We start from the raw sequence: 17,351 nt of genomic DNA on the forward strand, positions 1-17,351 counted from the left end.
AGATGTGCTGGCCGTGCCCCAAGGCATGTTTAGCCACAGGGTGATTCTCATTACCAACAAACGCTGTCTGCCTGTGTCCATTCATGCGAATGGACAGTTTGTTGCTGGTCATACCCACATAGAAAGCGTCACAGTGTAGGCAGGTCAGTTGGTAAATCACGTGGGTGCTTTCACACGTGGCTCTGCCTTTGGTCGTGTACACCTTCCGGGTTACAGGACTGGAGTAAGTGGTGGCGGGAGGGTGCATAGGACAGGTTTTACACCGGCGGCGGTTACAAGGGTAGGAGCCAGAGGGTAGGGAAGGTGGTTTGGGGATTTCATAGGGATGAACCAAGAGGTTACGAAGGTTAGGTGGACGGCGGAAAGACATTCTTGGTGGAGTGGGGAGGATTTCATGAAGGATGGATCTCATTTCGGGGCAGGATTTTAGGAAGTCGTATCCCTGCTGGAGAGCTGCATTCAGAGTCTGATCCAGTCCCGGGAAGTATCCTGTCACAAGTGGGGCACTTTTGGGGTTCTTCTGTGAGAGGTTCTGGGTTTGAGGGGATGAGGAAGTGGCTCTGGTTATCTGCTTCTGTACCAGGTCGGGAGGGTAGTTGCGGGATGCGAAAGCTGTTTTCAGGTTGTTGGTGTACTGGTCCAGGGATTCAGGACTGGAGCAGATTCGTTTGCCACGAAGGCCTAGGCTGTAGGGAAGGGACCGTTTGATATGGAATGGGTGGCAGCTGTCATAATGGAGGTACTGTTGCTTGTTGGTGGGTTTGATGTGGACGGATGTGTGAAGCTGGCCATTGGACAGATGGAGGTCAACATCAAGGAAAGTGGCATGGGATTTGGAGTAGGACCAGGTGAATCTGATGGAACCAAAGGAGTTGAGGTTGGAGAGGAAATTCTGGAGTTGTTCTTCACTGTGAGTCCAGATCATGAAGATGTCATCAATAAATCTGTACCAAACTTTGGGTTGGCAGGCTTAGGTAACCAAGAAGGCTTCCTCTAAGCGACCCATAAATAGGTTGGCATACGAGGGGGCCATCCTGGTACCCATGGCTGTTCCCTTTAATTGTTGGTATGTCTGGCCTTCAAAAGTGAAGAAGTTGTGGGTCAGGATGAAGCTGGCTAAGGCGATGAGGAAAGAGGTTTTAGGTAGGAAGGCAGGTGATCTGCGTGAAAGGAAGTGCTCCATTGCAGCGAGGCCCTGGACGTGTGGATTGGGAGAGAGGTTTGGAGGAAAGGTTAACTACTGAATTGGGGTGTTGTGGTTACAAGGATGGTTTCCGGAGGTAACAGACTGGGTACGGATTCCAGGCGTTCGAGAAAGTAGTTGGTGTCTTTGATGAAGGATGGGAGACTGCATGTAATGGGTTGAAGGTGTTGATCTACGTAGGAAGAGATACGTTCTGTGGAGGCTTGGTAACCAGCTACAATGGGACGGCCGGTATGTTTGAGTTTGTGAATTTTAGGAAGTAGGTAGAAGGTAGGAGTGCGAGGTGTCGGTGGGGTCAGGAGTTTGATGGAGTCAGGTGAAAGGTTTTGTAGGGGGCCTAAGGTTCTGAGGATTCCTTGAAGCTCTGCCTGAGCGCGAAATCTGAATACATTACAGTAAACTGGACCTGCTAATATTTACAGAATTAATACTGTCAAAATGAAGGAATGCACTTTTAATAAAATTATCTTACACAATATACCTAATCTTGACTGTTGTGACCAAGTGCTGTCAAAACTGAAATCCAACAGGCATTTTTACTTAAACTGGGATAACAGTCCGTGTTAAGATATTCTACTGTACAGTGGAAGAAGTTGTCTATCAAAACGTCTTTAACACTGTTTAAACTATGCTGTATCTGAAATCAATATTTTTATGTTTAGTGGCAATTTATTGAAAATGTGTGTTACTGAATATTGGACACCTTTCTGGACCAAGTTAAGAGTAGATTGTTCCTATTCCTTGTATTGACACTATGTATCGAACTGTTGGATGGAAACAGAGATATATTACACACAAGTTATTTCGTTAGGTTTATACATGAACTTCTTGAGTTTACACCACAAATGAGTCTTATTAGGCCCTACATGCTTTTGCATGCTAAAAACTTTTGCTCGGTTTGATGACACCTTAGAATATCATCCAAGTGACTTTTTTAAAAAAATATTTACTACATCTGACATAAGTAGACCAGAGGTCAGCCTAGCGCAACCGAGCAGTTCAGCCAATAGGCAATAATTTGGATTCACTAGACACAATTTACCTGAAGGCCCAAACAGAAGTGAGCGTCATCGTTGAACGTCACAGAAGACCACTCAAGTGTCCCCGTTCACTCTAGCTGTACACCATGGAAGTCTCTTTTGTCTATGGTATGGCGTAAACGACTTATGGAAACTCGAGACCCCAACCCAGCTTGTAGTAGCCTCGATTCGACTGTTCATGGTGACCCTATGCCTGTAACCTCTGCCCGGATTTCAGCCATCTGTCAGTCAGCTATACAATTCTACATCTTCTGTTTGTACAGTCCTTCTGTATTCACCTGCGCTATTCTTGTTGCCACACTGCTTTCATGACTCTGTCTCGTTATGGAGTTGTATGGACACATATGCGAGTGTCTGCTCCATATCTGAGCGTCTCTTTCTTTTTCCAGTAGGCAATCAAATCACTGGTCAGTGGTTCTTCTATACCATAGTCAAAAACGATATCCAAATGATTTTACTAAGATCACTGAAATAATTCCTTTTACAGCCACTCCAGAAGTAGAAGATGACTCTATTGTCTTCTTGCTTTTCGTTTTTTGTAAACAATCATAACACCTTTCACGTCAATCTCGACCCTTTCCCTTTTGAATTGCAACGATCCTAACAACACGAGGAAATCTTTATAGAGTCAGACTTGAGAGGTTTATCATGCTACAGTAGAATACGGACCTTTTCTGGCACTGACTTACAAACCCAATACGTATGAAGAAAATCGAAGTATCTTTCAGTTATACTCCCTAACCACACTGATAATAAATACTTCATAGACATAATCGCCTCCGTGGCGCAATCGGCTAGCGCGTTCGGCTGTTAACCGAAAGGTTGGTGGTTCGAGCCCACCCGGGGGCGGAAATTTTTTAATTTAAATTTTAAGAAATATGGGTCCTTACATCTGGCCTCTTAAATTCTTTTGATCAAATTCGAATATTTACATTTTTCGGAACTGCAGTACCAAATGAAGGTTGCGAAAATACACGCGTGCGCGTGTTAATATACGGCTACATTTCGTACATTTCACACTTTATCTGTAACTAAGGGAGACTACTAGTTACTACATTCAAATGGCATAGTATTCCAAAGGTGCAGCTACACAGTTAATCCAACAGCGGAACTTCAACCATACCGGCTGTTGCAGAACTTTAGGCCTACTTGTATTCAACAATTCGTATGACATGAACGCAGTCTAACTGATAGCTGATGCAACTAGACAAAGAATAATATAAAAATGTAATACTTTCGAACATAGATAACGACTCTGGTTTGATATGGCAGAAACCATACGCAAACTAGTTAAAAAGCTGGATAGGGAGCTTAACCTAAATTTTCATCACAATTCACTTTGTCTGAGGACGGGTACAACAGAACAAGTTGTTTCAAGAGATGCAGGTCAGTCCTACTCTGGCTGAATGAGCTAACATACCCTGATATTAATGAAATTGTGGAAAACAGAGAGGACGATTGTAAGCAAACCAATCTTATACCAAATAATGCAACAGCATATAAAGGCCTACCGCACTTGTCATGTTCTCCCAAGGGGAAAAGTCTTAGCAGACCAACTAAAACCTGCAGATCCAATGTAATGTCACCAAACCATCATATGAACTGAATAAAAGGCAAATCTGGCAGCATACTTTCAGGATGTACATAGTAAGCCTTACATGGTACTGGTACTTTAGCGCACTGTTCTCCAACATTTTCAATGCTTACATGTTGATTTGATGGATAGAAGTTCTAATAAAAGGCAATGTAAGTTAATGATATTTAGCTTCGGATTATTCCACAAATTCCAAACGAGACGCCTGCAATACCAATAAAGATTTAATGATGCTTGCAACTGTCTGTATAACAACTATCTGAATACCCGGCACTGCCCAAATACGTATTTCTTCCAGTTCAATTAGTCCATCTGCTCTTTCCCCTCTCTCTGTCCATCTCTTCTGCTCCCCTTTTTGTCCATCTCCTTCTCTCAGCCCACTACCTTCACCCCTATCTTTCTACTCCTTCCCCTTTCACTGCCCATCTTCTCCTCCCCCTCTTAGTCCAACTTTTCCTGCTGCCTTTGAATCATCATCCTCCCACACCTCTGTGTCCATCTCAAAGTCCCCCCTCCCTCTCTTTTAATCTCCTCTTCCCTCTTCTGTATCCATTTCCTTCTCCCCATCTCTTGTCCATCTCCTCCTCTTTCTTCCCCTGTACATCTCCCACTTTCTCTTTTCATTTTCGCCGGCCGAAGTGGGCGAGCGGTTCTAGGCACTACAGTCTGGAACCGCGAGACCACTATTGTCGCAGGTTCGAATCCTGCCTCGGGCATGGGTATGTGTGATGTTCTTAGGTTAGTTAGCTTTAAGTAGTTCTAAGTTCTAGGGGATTGATAACCTCAGAAGTTAAGTCCCATAGTGCTCAGAGCCATTTGAACCATTTTCTTTTCATCTCCTCTCCTTTCTGTATCCACCCACCCTCCCACTCGCTCAGCCTAACACCTCCTCCCTCATATCTGAGTCCATGTCCTCCTTCCCCCTCTTCTCTTTCTGCATTATCACCCCCACCACCATAGAAGGCTGCTGGTCATTGCCTGGACAGAATTTCTTTCCAGGTAGTAAGTACTGTGCGTACCAAGATTGGCAGAAAACAATCTTGGGTCTTAGAATGAGTTTTGTATCTGCAGCTTGTCCATATGCGCGCATCACAAATATATTTCTTACACATCTGTACACATATTTCACTTCTGAATCCGGCGAATTTCGCCCTTCGGTTTCGTTTTCATGCAGCTCTATGTTTATGATGTGTTTCTGGAACTATGTATCGTGCAATGACAATTTTGTAGATACATTCAGCGACATATGTGGACGCTGTCTGCGAAATGTGTTGCGAATAGAGTTAGTATCAAAGTAGTAATAAATTTAATGTCTCGCATGATCCGGCAGTGTTTCATGCATCTCAGTGTTTATGACGTCATATCTCCTGAACGTTGAGTCGTACAATGATACAATTTTGCACGTGCATTCAGTGAAGGTTGTGAATGTTGTCTGTAAAATGTGCCATGAATATTGTTACTATTTAATAACTAATAAATTAAAACGTCATGCCTGATGTGGGAGCTTTACTGCATGAATAGGGGAAACTGTAGTACGCGAAAATTTTTTTCCCTTTCATCATTCTGTGGGGGTCGTCAGAGAGAAAAAAATCTCATAAAGGTTGAAATTATGTGTAAGGTTTGCTGAAAGTCACGAAGTCTCTCATTCTCAAATACTGGATGAATAAATAAAGTCCGGGTATTTGCACATCGTGGACTATACTATTTTTTTTATGGCCACCATCCCCATTTTGATAGATAGGTAGTTCTTATCCCAACAGCGATTCTTCCAGAAAGTAAACGACACGTGAGGTCTGTTCAAAAAATTCCAGAGCTCTGTCCACGAAATTTTTCTTTTCTACGTTTACCTTTAACATATGGTGCATGGTCTCCGAGATACTCTCCTCCACAATTGGTACACTGCTCCCAACGCCGTTTCCACTTCCGGAAGCAGTCTTGGTACATCTCTTACTGGATCGCGCGAAGTGCCATCTGCAAATTTTCGTTTATCTCGTTTATCATTGCAAATCTTCGTCCTTTCAACGAGGTTTTCAAAGTTGAAATTAAAAAGTTCCAGTGGCCCCGTCTCGAGGATGTGGCAGCACAGTGATTTCATTTGTTGTGCAACGCCCAACAAGGATGAATGTGTGAGTGATGCACGTGGCATGAAATGTCTCGCCACGTTTCAGGACGTTTCCTTCTCGCATTTTCTCGCAGGCGTTGCAACATGTGCCGATAGTATAATCGATTAACAGTTTATCACTGTGGCACGAATTCATGATTAACTAATGATTCGAAGTCAAAGGACTGACCTGACGAGCTTTTTTTGGGTCTTGGATCAACCTTTCCCTACCCACTGTGAAGACTGAACATTGGTCTCAACATAATAACTAAAGACCCACGTTATTTATTTTATTTATTTACACGTAAAGTTCCTTAGGACCAAACTGAGGAGCAAATCTTCAAGGTCATGGAACGTGTCACTACATGAAATTATAACAAAAAAGTATTAACAGATAAAAAAAATGTTTATGAACTGGAAAAAAGTCTGTCCATAAGTTCAAATAAACACAATCAACAAGTATCAGTTTAATTTTTCAAGGAAATCCTCGACAAAACAGGAGTGACCCTATGAGGAAACTATTCAGTTTTGATTTGAAAGCGCGTGGATTACTGCTAAGATTTTTTAATTCGAGTGGTAGCTTACTGAAAATGGATGCAGCAGTATAATGCACACCTTTCTGCACAAGGCTTAAGGAAGTCCGATTCACATGCAAATTTGATTTCTGCCGAGTATTAACTGAGTGAAAGCTGCTTATTCTTGGGAATAAGCTAATTTTGTTAACAAGAAATTACAGTAATATACTATATATATATATATATATATATATATATATATATATATATATATATATTGTTACAAAAAGGTACAGCCAAACTTTCAGGAAACATTCCTCACACACAAATAAAGAAAAGATGTTCTGTGGACATGTGTCCGGGAATGCTTAATTTCCATCTTAGAGCTCATTTTAGTTTTGTCAGTATGTACTGTACTTCCTCGATTCACCGCGAGTTGGCCCAATTGAAGGACGTTAATGTTGACTTAGGTGCTTGTGTTGACATGCGTCTCATTGCTCTACAGTACTAGCATCAATCACATCAGTACGTAGCATCAATAGGTTAGTGTTCATCACGGAATGTGGTTTTGCAGTCAGTGCAATGTTTACAAATGCAGAGTTGGCAGATGCCCATTTGATATATGGATTAGTACGGGGCAATAGCCGTGGCGCGGTACGTTTATATCGACACAGATTTCCAGAACGAAGGTGTCCCGACAGGAAGATGTTCGAATCAATTGATCGGCGTCTTAGGGAGCACGGAACATTCCAGCCTATGACTCGCGACTGGGGAAGACCTAGAACGACGATGACACCTGCAATGGACAAGCCAATTCTTCGTGCAGTTGACGATAACACTAATGTCAGCGTCAGAAAGTTGCTGCTGTACAAGGTAACGTTGACTACGTCACTGTATGGAGATTGCTATTGGAGAACCAGTTGTTTCCGTACCATGTACAGCGTGTGCAGGCACTATCAGCAGCTGATTGGCCTCCACGGGTACACTTCTGCGAATGGTTAATCCAATAATGTGTCAATCCTCATTTCAGAGCAAATGTTCTCTTTACGGATGAGGCTTCATTCCAACGTGATCAAATTGTAAATTTTCACAATCAACATGTGTGGGCAGATGAGAATCCGCAGGCAATTGTGCAATCACGTTATCAACACAGGTTTTCTGTGAACTTTTGGGCAGATATTGTTGGTGATGTCTTGATTGGGCCCCATGTTCTTCCACCTACGCTCAATGGAGCACGTTTACATGATTTCATACAGGATACTCTACCTGTGCTGCTAGAACATGTGCCTTTACAAGTACGACACAACATGTGGTTCCTGCACGATGGAGCTCCTGCACATTTCGGTCGAAGTGTTCATACGCTTCTCAACAACAGATTCAGTGACCGATGGATTGGTAGAGGCGGGTCAATTCCATGGCCTCCACGCTCTTCTGACCTCAACCCTTTTGACTTTCATTTATGGGGAAATTTGAAAGCTCTTGTCTACGCAACCCCAGTACCAAATGTGGAGACTCTTCGTGCTCATATTGTGGACGGCTGTGATACAATACGCCATTCTCCAGGGCTGCATCAGCGCATTAGGGATTCCATGCGATGGAGGGTGGATGCATGTATCCTCGCTAACGGAGGACATTTTGAGCATTTCCTGTAACAAAGTGTTTGAAGTCACGATGGTACGTTCTGTTGCTGCGTGTTTCCATTCGATGATTAATGTGATTTGAAGAGGAGTAACAAAATGAGCTCTAACATGGAAAGTAAGCGTTTCCGGACACATGTCCACATAACATATTTTCTTTCTTGAGGAATATTTCATGAAAGTTTGGCCATACCATTTTGTAACACCCTGTATATTGAGAGACCAATGTCAAAATAGACAGACTCGTGAAAAGGTGTCCCCAATAGGTTCATAAACTAACACCACTTATTGCCCGAACTGCCCATTTCTAAACCAAAAATATCATTTTAGAATAGGAAGAGTTACGCCAAAATATAATACCATACGACATAAGTGTATGAAAATAAGCAAATTAGACCAATTTTCGTGTCCAACGACCACTCACTTCAGATACCGTTCGAATAGTAAAAATGGCAGCATTAAGTCTTTGAACAGGATCCTGAATGTGAGCTTTCCACAACAGCTTACTATCTATCTGAACACCTAGAAATTTGAACTATTCAGTTTCACTAATCATATGCCCATTATGTGAAATTAAAACGTCAGGCTTTGTTGAATAGAGTGTTGTTGTGGTCTTCAGACCTGAGGCTGGTTTGATGCAGCTCTCCATGCTACTCTATCCTGTGCAAACTCCTTCATCTCCCAGTACCTAATGCAGCCTACATCCTTCTGAATCTGCTTAGTGTATTCATCTCTTGGTCTCCCTCTACGATTTTTACCCTCCACGCTGCCCTCCAATACTAAATTGGTGATCCCTAGATGTCTCAGAACATGTCCTACCAACCGATCCCTTCTTCTAGTCAAGTTGTGCCACAAATTCCTCTTCTCCCCAATTCTATTCAATACCTCCTCATTAGTTATGTGATCTACCCATCTAATCTTCAGCATTCTTCTGTAACACCACATTTCGAAAGCTTCTATTCTCTTCTTGTCTAAGCTATTTATCATCCACGTTTCACTTCCATACATGGCTACACTCCATACAAATACTTTCAGAAACGACTTCCTGACACTTAAATCAATACTCGATGTTAACAAATGTCTCTTCTTCAGAAACACTTTCCTTGCCATTGCCGGTCTACATTTTATATCCTCTCTACTTCGACTATCATTAGTTATTTTGCTCCCCAAATAGCAAAACTCCTTTACTACTTTAGGTGTCTCATTTTCTAATCAAATTCCTTCAGTATCACCCGACATAGAGTGTTAGCAACTGTAAAAACTGGGTCTTACTGTGATTTAATGTTAGTTTATTTTCTACATGCTATTAACTTAGGTCGTGAACTGCACTATTTGAAACAGAGCCAATATTGCACACAACATCCTTTACTACCAAGCTAGCGTCATCAGCAAACAGAAATATTTTAGAGTTACCCGTAATACTATTGGGCATATCATTTATATCATTAAGGAACAGGAGTGGCCCCATCACTGATCCCTCGGGCACCTCCCACTTAATTGTACCCAGTCAGACCCCACCTCACATTCATTCTCAACATTGTGAATAATGACCTTTTGCTGTCTGTTGCTAAAGTAAGAGGTGAACCAGTTGTGAGCTACTTCCTTAATGGTCCAACTTCTGGAGCAATATTTTGTGATAAACACAATTAAATGCCTTAGTTAAATCAAAAAATATGCATAGTGCTCGATACCTTTTGTTTAACCCATCCAGCCTCACGGATGCACGCCAAGACCGTAGGATCCTACGCAGTGCCGTAGGGGACTGCACCGCCACTTCCCAGCAAATTAGGGACACTGTTGCTCCTGGGGTATTGGCGAGGACCATTCGCAACCGTCTCCATGAAGCTGGGCTACGGTCCCGCACACCATTAGGCCTTCTTCCACTCACGCCCCAACTTCGTGCAGCCCGCCTCCAGTGGTGTCGCGACAGGCGTGAATGGAGGGACGAATGGAGACGTGTCGTCTTCAGCGATGAGAGTCGCTTCTGCCTTGGTGCCAATGATGGTCGTATGCGTGTTTGTCGCCGTGCAGGTGAGCGCCACAATCAGGACTGCATACGACCGAGGCACACAGGGCCAACACCCGGCATCATGGTGTGGGGAGCGATCTCCTACACTGGCCGTACACCTCTGGTGATCGTCGAGGGGACACTGAATAGTGCACGGTACATCCAAACCGTCATCAAACCCATCGTTCTACCATTCCTAGACCGGCAAGGGAACTTGCTGTTCCAACAGGACAATGCATGTCCGCATGTATCACGTGCCACCCAACGTGCTCTAGAAGGTGTAAGTCTACCCTGGCCAGCAAGATCTCCGAATCTGTCCCCCATTGAGCATGTTTGGGACTGGATGAAGCGTCGTCTCACGCGGTCTGCATGTCCAGCACGAACGCTGGTCTAACTGAGGAGCCAGGTGGAAATGGCATGGCAAGCCGTTCCACAGGACTACATCCAGCATCTCTACGATCGTCTCCATGGGAGAATAGCAGCCTGCATTGCTGCGAAAGGTGGATATACACTGTACTAGTGCCGACATTGTGCATGCTCTGTTGCCTGTGTCTATGTGCCTGTGGTTCTGTCAGTGTGATCATGTGATGTATCTGACCCCAGGAATGTGTCAATAAAGTTTCCCCTTCCTGGGACAATGAATTCACGGTGTTCTTATTTCAATTTCCAGGAGTGTATTTGCATAGCCACATACTCTTTGCCTTCCTAATAACATTTTTAAGTATCTTACAATACTGTTTGTAATGGGCTACTGTAGCTTGATTGTGACTCATTCTAACATTTTGATATAATTCCTGCTTTGTTCTACATGTTATCCTTATCCCACTAGTCAGCCATCCGGGCTTCATATTACTGCTAGTACCCCATTTAGAAAGTTCTAATGGAAAGCAACTCTCAAAGAGCATGAGAAATGTGTTAAAGAAAGCATTATATTTATCACCTATGTTATCGGCACTATAAACATACTGCTACTCTTGTTCCTTGACAAGGTTTACAAAACTCTCTATTGTTGTTGGCTTACTTTTCCTACATAGTTTGTAATTAAATGAGCACTAAAGCCTTTTAGTGCTAAAATTTGTGCATCTTGGTCTGAAAGGCCAGTCACCCTTCTACTAACAGAATGCCCATCTAGTAATGAAGAATACATAAAAATATTGTCTATGGCTGTGCTACTATGAATTTATAAGATCTACCTACATCCTTCTTTTTGAACCATCATTTACAAAATTTATACTGAAGTCACCACTTATAACTAATTTCTGTTACTTCCTACAAAGGGAATCAAGAACCCTCTCTAGCTTGAGCAGAAATACTATGAAGTCAAAGTTAGGGGACATACAGACAACAACAATTAGAAGTTTAGTTTCACTAAATTCAGCTGCCCCTGCACAACATTAAAATAAGTGCAGCGCCTTGATACTTCTACGGACTCAAATGGAATACTGTTTTTTACATACATAGCCACTCCCCCACCCCACAAAGAACCTCTGGAAAATGAGCCAGCTAATCTGTATCTTGGTAAAGGAAGCCTCTGAACTGTCAAATTATTTAAGTGGTGCTCTGATATACCAATAATTTGAGAGTCAACATCTATAAGCAGTTCACTAACTTTATTACTAATACCTCTTATATTTTGATGAAATATGCTAATTCCTTCTCTACTTGGAAACATTACATCCTCTGAAGGTGAGCCCTTAGTTAGAGGGACTTCCTTTAAGCAGGTATACCTATCAGCTGACTTCAATCTAAAAAAGGTGCAGCTCTAACACCACCTATTACAGGAATTTTTCCATAAGCGATCTCACCAACCACCACCACCACCACCACCACCACCACCACCACCACCATACTGTCACCTATAAGCTTTACAAGCCTCCCCTGCCCATACTTACTGAGGTGCAAGCTATGCCTAGTGAATCCCAATCTACTGATAGACCCAACTGGAACTACTGAGATGTGACTCATGCCCTCTGCCATCAGTGCCCTCCCCAGCCCCATGTTAATGTGCCTAACGGTCACATTAAGATGAGGCTGATCATGATGATGAAACAGTTGCACGAAATGCACCTTAGTGCCACCAGTTTAAGTAGCTGAAATTCATGCCAATGAACTCTGATTGAAGATGAAATCTGTTGCAGCAAAATTCGTTCTGCGAGTGCTTTCTGACAACCTGAGAGACAATCGTTTGTGTGTGTGGCAGGAATTGGAAGTACAATCAGAAGATTTTAATGTAAAAGTCATCACAGGTGACAAATCTTGTTGTTATACATATGACCTACTGTTTCTCACCCACACTACTCAACATGTAGAAGAAGTGGAAAAAATTGCTGGAGGCACTGAACAGCGCAACTTCAGATGAGTTTAAAAACTGTTTCCACCATAGGAAAAAACTGTTGGGGCAAGTGTATTGTGTCTGACTGCCACTATTCTGAAGGTGTACAAGTTTCGAAAATGTTCTGCTAAATATACATTTTGTTGTAAAACACTTTTTGTCAATTCCCCCCTCCCCCCCCCCCCATACATACATGCATATATATAGGTGCATACACACATCTCTGTTTCTAACATACTAGCTGGAAAACCCAGCATTGCCTGGGCATTTATTTGTTCCGATCTTCTATTATTCTATTTCTTTCTCCCTCCTCCCTCTGTACATCTTTCCTCCCCCTCCCCCTCTAACCAGCTTCCCCTCTTCCACTTCCTACCTTTGTCCTCATCCCACCTCTCTCTACTCATCCTCCCCCTGTCCACCTCCTTCCCCCCCCCCCCCCGGTCCATCTCTTCAGCTCTCCTCTGTGACCATCACCAGTGTCACACCATTTTCACCATCACCCCAATGGGTTGTTAATGTCTCTTATGTCCACAGTGGTTTTTTACAGACATGTAATTAATCTGCATTATGTTTGGGTTGAAAGTGATCCAATGTTTTAGGGAAAGATATGGAAAAAGAATGCATACATACCACACACATACACATATATATTTTTATAATATACTAGCTGAGAAATCTGGTGTTACCCAGATAATAATTATCTTCTATTACTTCATCTTCTGCAGCCTCCTCCTCTCTGTCCATCTGCTCCTCCACCATCTCTCTGCCCATCTCCTCCTCTCGCTCTCTCTATCCATCCCCCCTGTCTGTTGATCTCTTCCTTGCCTCCCTCTGTTCACCCACTCTGACCCCCCCCCCCTTCCATCTCATCCCTCCTCTCTCTGCAAAGCCATGGCCATCTGCTTGTATACTACTTGCAACACATGGCCAATTATGCGGACAGTCAGTTTGTTGGTATTATGCCCACATAGCAAGCAGCTCAGTGATTGCAGCTCAGCTTGTAGGTCATAGGACTTGTTTCACATGTAGCCTGCCTTTGGTGGGATAAATTATGCTCGTCACTGGACTAGAGTATGTGGTTGCGGGAGGATGTCTGGGCAGGTCTTACATCTAGTTCTATTGCAGGGATACAAGCCATGAGGCACGGGTTTAGGATCGGTGGGTGGTGATACCTTGTGCAGCTGCTGCCAGTAACCGTTTCTTGTAGTGTCATCTTTGCCATCAATTTCTTCACTGTGGGTTCGGCTATGTAAGTCTGCAGCATCATGGCAGCAGAGGTCACTGTGTGGTCTGTCGGTTGCAGTTAAAGCATAGTTGGGAGGTTGGCCCTTACTTGGTGCGCATGCTCATTGCGTGTGGTATTACTGGAGTGCCTGGCCGGAGACTGTGGAAAGGTTTTGGGTTCCTGCACGAGGTATGGTGTTTGATTTTTCTTGCCACGCAGCGCGTATTGAAAAGGACTTACCGGAGCGTCGCCTGGCATTAACCATTCACCTGGGCATATGGCATGTGTTTGATTTAAACAGGCGCAATTGTGTGTGTGTGTGTGTGTGTGTGTGTGTGTGTGTGTGTGTATTTATACATTTGTTAATGGTTAACCAATGTTGTCTTCAGTGACTAGTCTGATGTCAAAGTTATGTGACACGTGCCAAGATAATGGGGCTTGGGCTTTCCATCTTAGTTTCCTACCACTTGAGGAAAGACATACCGCTATATGTATGGAAACCGGGTGATCTCCTTATTATTGAGTGATGATATATCTAAAATTGTTATAATCTTGGTCAGTAAGTGCAAAATTTTTACCTTCATGAAAGATGATGTCTCGTAAAACTACAGCAGATTCTATGAAAGTGTAGTTCTGGTGAGCTCTTGCTGGTTTAAATGAACTCTGAAATGTTCAGTTTCAAAAACAAAAAAAATTTTTTGGGGCGAGCCTTCCTGCTCTGATGTCATGTTTCATTCTTCTATGTAATGAGAATGTGCAATTGCAAGTGTGCTGTTGTAGTTGATTTATGTTTCAGTTGTGCAGAGCACAGTGTATTTCGTCTGGTACTGTGGGACATGGCATCGGGGCTTCAACTTGGCTGTTGCAAGTGGAACTGTGTTTTGTTAAATAGGGCTCCAGGTTCCTGGTCTTCTGTCTCGATCTCATCCTTAAGTAGAGTATTGTTGTTCTCTTTGTTCCTAGCTCTGTCAGGTTGTTAAGCTTTGTAGCTCGTTCCTCTGCTACCTTGGCAGATGCACCTTTCGCTTGAAATATGAATTTAGACCTGTAAAACTGGGCCACTCTGTAATTAGTTCCTGATTAGGTAGCTGGAAGCTCCACCATATTACTTCTGTATTGCCTTATCAGCCACATGTATCATATTATCACCTAGTATGCTGATTGTGATGTTTAATTTTATAAATTGTGCCTACCTGTACTGACATCAACTGGATTATTCCTTAGTCAGAAGTTTGTGTGCCCGATGTCTCCATTGCTGATTGTTGAAGTTTCAGAAGTTGCCTGATTGTTATTTGTGTGCCTTAATTATGCCTTAATGTTATACCTTGCTATGAATTTATATTGCAGATGAGAAGTAATTGAACAAGATAGTCTTGAGGGTTTAGAGTTTGGCAGGTTCTGACTGTATTAAGTATTTACACCAACAGAAATTTTCTTAACGTTTTGTATATTTGTTATACAGATTTCAGAAAATTTTTTATTGCACTCTTGCGAGACTGTGAAATTTATCCGTTTTATTGTATTTAAATTGTGCAAGCTAATAAACAGTGTATGTTTGGCCCTGCTGCTAAACTAATAAACAGTGTACGTTTGGCCCTGCTGCTTCCTGTCGTATTACTGGATGCAATAGCACGTTCAAATAGCTTCTGTTGTTAATATTCATGTGCTATCGATTGTAGCCTTGTATATATTCATTTACACTAGTTCTGTTGTGTTTTGCAGTTACTACAGCCGTGGTTAATGCACATGCTATTCAGGGCATTGCTCATGTATGCAAGGAACATCTGATATATGAACTCTAAATCAAAGGATTATCTACCGAAGGAGTGCCTGATCTTGCCACCCATCTCTGTGCCACAGAACAAATATCAATTACCTTCCCTCCATAGCTTTTTGCTGCTCTTGGTGAGTGCCTTTCCCAATTCTCAGCAGCAGTTCAGGAACTAACACAAATTATAGAATTTTTAGAATTGTCCCAACCTACCCAGCGTCAGGTCTATCGAGTTCAGGTACATTTGGTGCATTACAGTAACTATTTGTCTGATATAGCAATCGTTAATCCTGTGCAGTTGGATACCTATTTTCATCAGGAATAATGCGATAAAATGTGCTCACTGCAGGTTCACTTGCTGGCTATTAATTTAAAGGGGGAAGGTTTTTGGTCTGAACCAGAGGCTGAGATACAACCTTTATTGACTGAACAGTCAGCATCAGATAGTTAAGCTGATCAGTTTGCTCATTTGCCTAATTGATATTGTTGCTTATTAAGGATATTAAGGAACTGTCCTTGGATTCTGCGACTCAAATTCAGCAGGTATTGTGGTTGCTTGTACACCTTCAGGTTCATGCGGATGCCCTACAGGTTCCTCACCCTGTTTTGCTAGCCTTACTTTACCTTGAACTGAAGGTGGGTTGAGTATACTTTGGGCAGAAGTCTTGCAGGAATGTGGGTCATTAGGGCAACTTCACAACATGTGTTAAAGCAAAACCTGTCAGCACATATGTGCATTCATTTAAAGCAAGAATATTATTGGAAAGTGCAGGTGCAGCAGAAAACCTTGGGACAATATTTTGACAGAGTACACATCACTGTCGATGCATTGACATGTGCATCCCGGAAGCACAGAGCATTGACCACCTTATTGAGGGGATGTGGCCCCAGGACCTTTCTTGTTTTACCCTTATGAATACGCCTTCATCAGTTGCAAGAACTTGTATATACAACAGAAGCTCTCGCATTTGCTGACAAGCAGCACATTGGGATGGTCAGGACAGTGTTGGTGAGTCCGTGATTAAACCAGAGATCTAGCGCTGTTTACGCTGTGGCGCTGACAATCATTTTGTATGCCAGTGTTCGAAGCAACAAGTTACCGTCTTAATAGTTGACATTTAAAGAAGAGGGGGTTGGCTCATCATAGGAATTGGCCAGCTAATTGTAAGGCTATTGGCTCATTGACCACCCACTCCTTCGCTTACATTTAAACACATGTTGGCAACGAACCCATATGTGTCCTCCTTGATTCGGGCAGTTTGGTTTCTCTCACTGATCAGGACTGGTACCTGAAGCATCCACATTTGTGTTGATTTTTGATTCAGAGGCAGGTCGCACAAAGATGAAGACTTGCAGATGGCCAAGAGCTGCCTTTGTTAGGCAAGGTGTGCGGCAGTTTAGCGGTGCAGGGCTTTTCATGTGCCATGGAATTTATTATGGCTAAACACTTGAGTGTACCAGTCATTCTGGGCTGTGATTTTAAGCATACACCGGGTTAGTACTTGATTATGTTCGCGGTACCTTCCACTTCCAGTTATTGCCTGGTGATTGTTTTGGATTCTGTGTATGTCGTAAGGGCAGTGGGGTGCATCCCGTGCCCAGCTGTGATGGTAACATTGACCTTAGTCACTTACGATGATCTGCAGCATAAGTTTATTACGGAATTGTTGAATTGTTATTGTGACATTGTTGGACAGGCTGGGTGTCACGACCCTTAGCCAGTATGATATCCATATTCTGGATAGAATTCCTGTGCACCAGGCACCCTACAGACTGTCTCCTCCTAAAATGAAAATCCTGCATGCTAAAATTGAATGTACATTGGAGGATGGTGTTACGCATTATTCTACCTCCCCTTATGCTTCGCTAGTCTTCCTTGTGCCTGAAGGGTAGCATGGCGATTTTCGAGCTGTTGTTGATTACT

The 17,351-nt window shown here is 42.8% G+C and overlaps 1 protein-coding gene and 1 non-coding gene across 4 annotated transcripts in view; one reads left to right on the plus strand and one right to left on the minus strand.

The window, feature by feature from the left end:
* The window catches only part of LOC126358586 (multiple inositol polyphosphate phosphatase 1), a 208,564-nt gene that overhangs the window by 46,520 nt on the left and 144,693 nt on the right, over positions 1-17,351 (minus strand). The window lies entirely within an intron of this gene.
* On the plus strand, positions 3,020-3,093 carry Trnan-guu (transfer RNA asparagine (anticodon GUU)). Its single transcript has one exon. It is a non-coding gene; the product is annotated as a tRNA-Asn (tRNA).

The sequence above is a fragment of the Schistocerca gregaria genome, chromosome 1, assembly GCF_023897955.1.
Source record: "Schistocerca gregaria isolate iqSchGreg1 chromosome 1, iqSchGreg1.2, whole genome shotgun sequence".
NCBI lineage: Eukaryota > Metazoa > Arthropoda > Insecta > Orthoptera > Acrididae > Schistocerca > Schistocerca gregaria.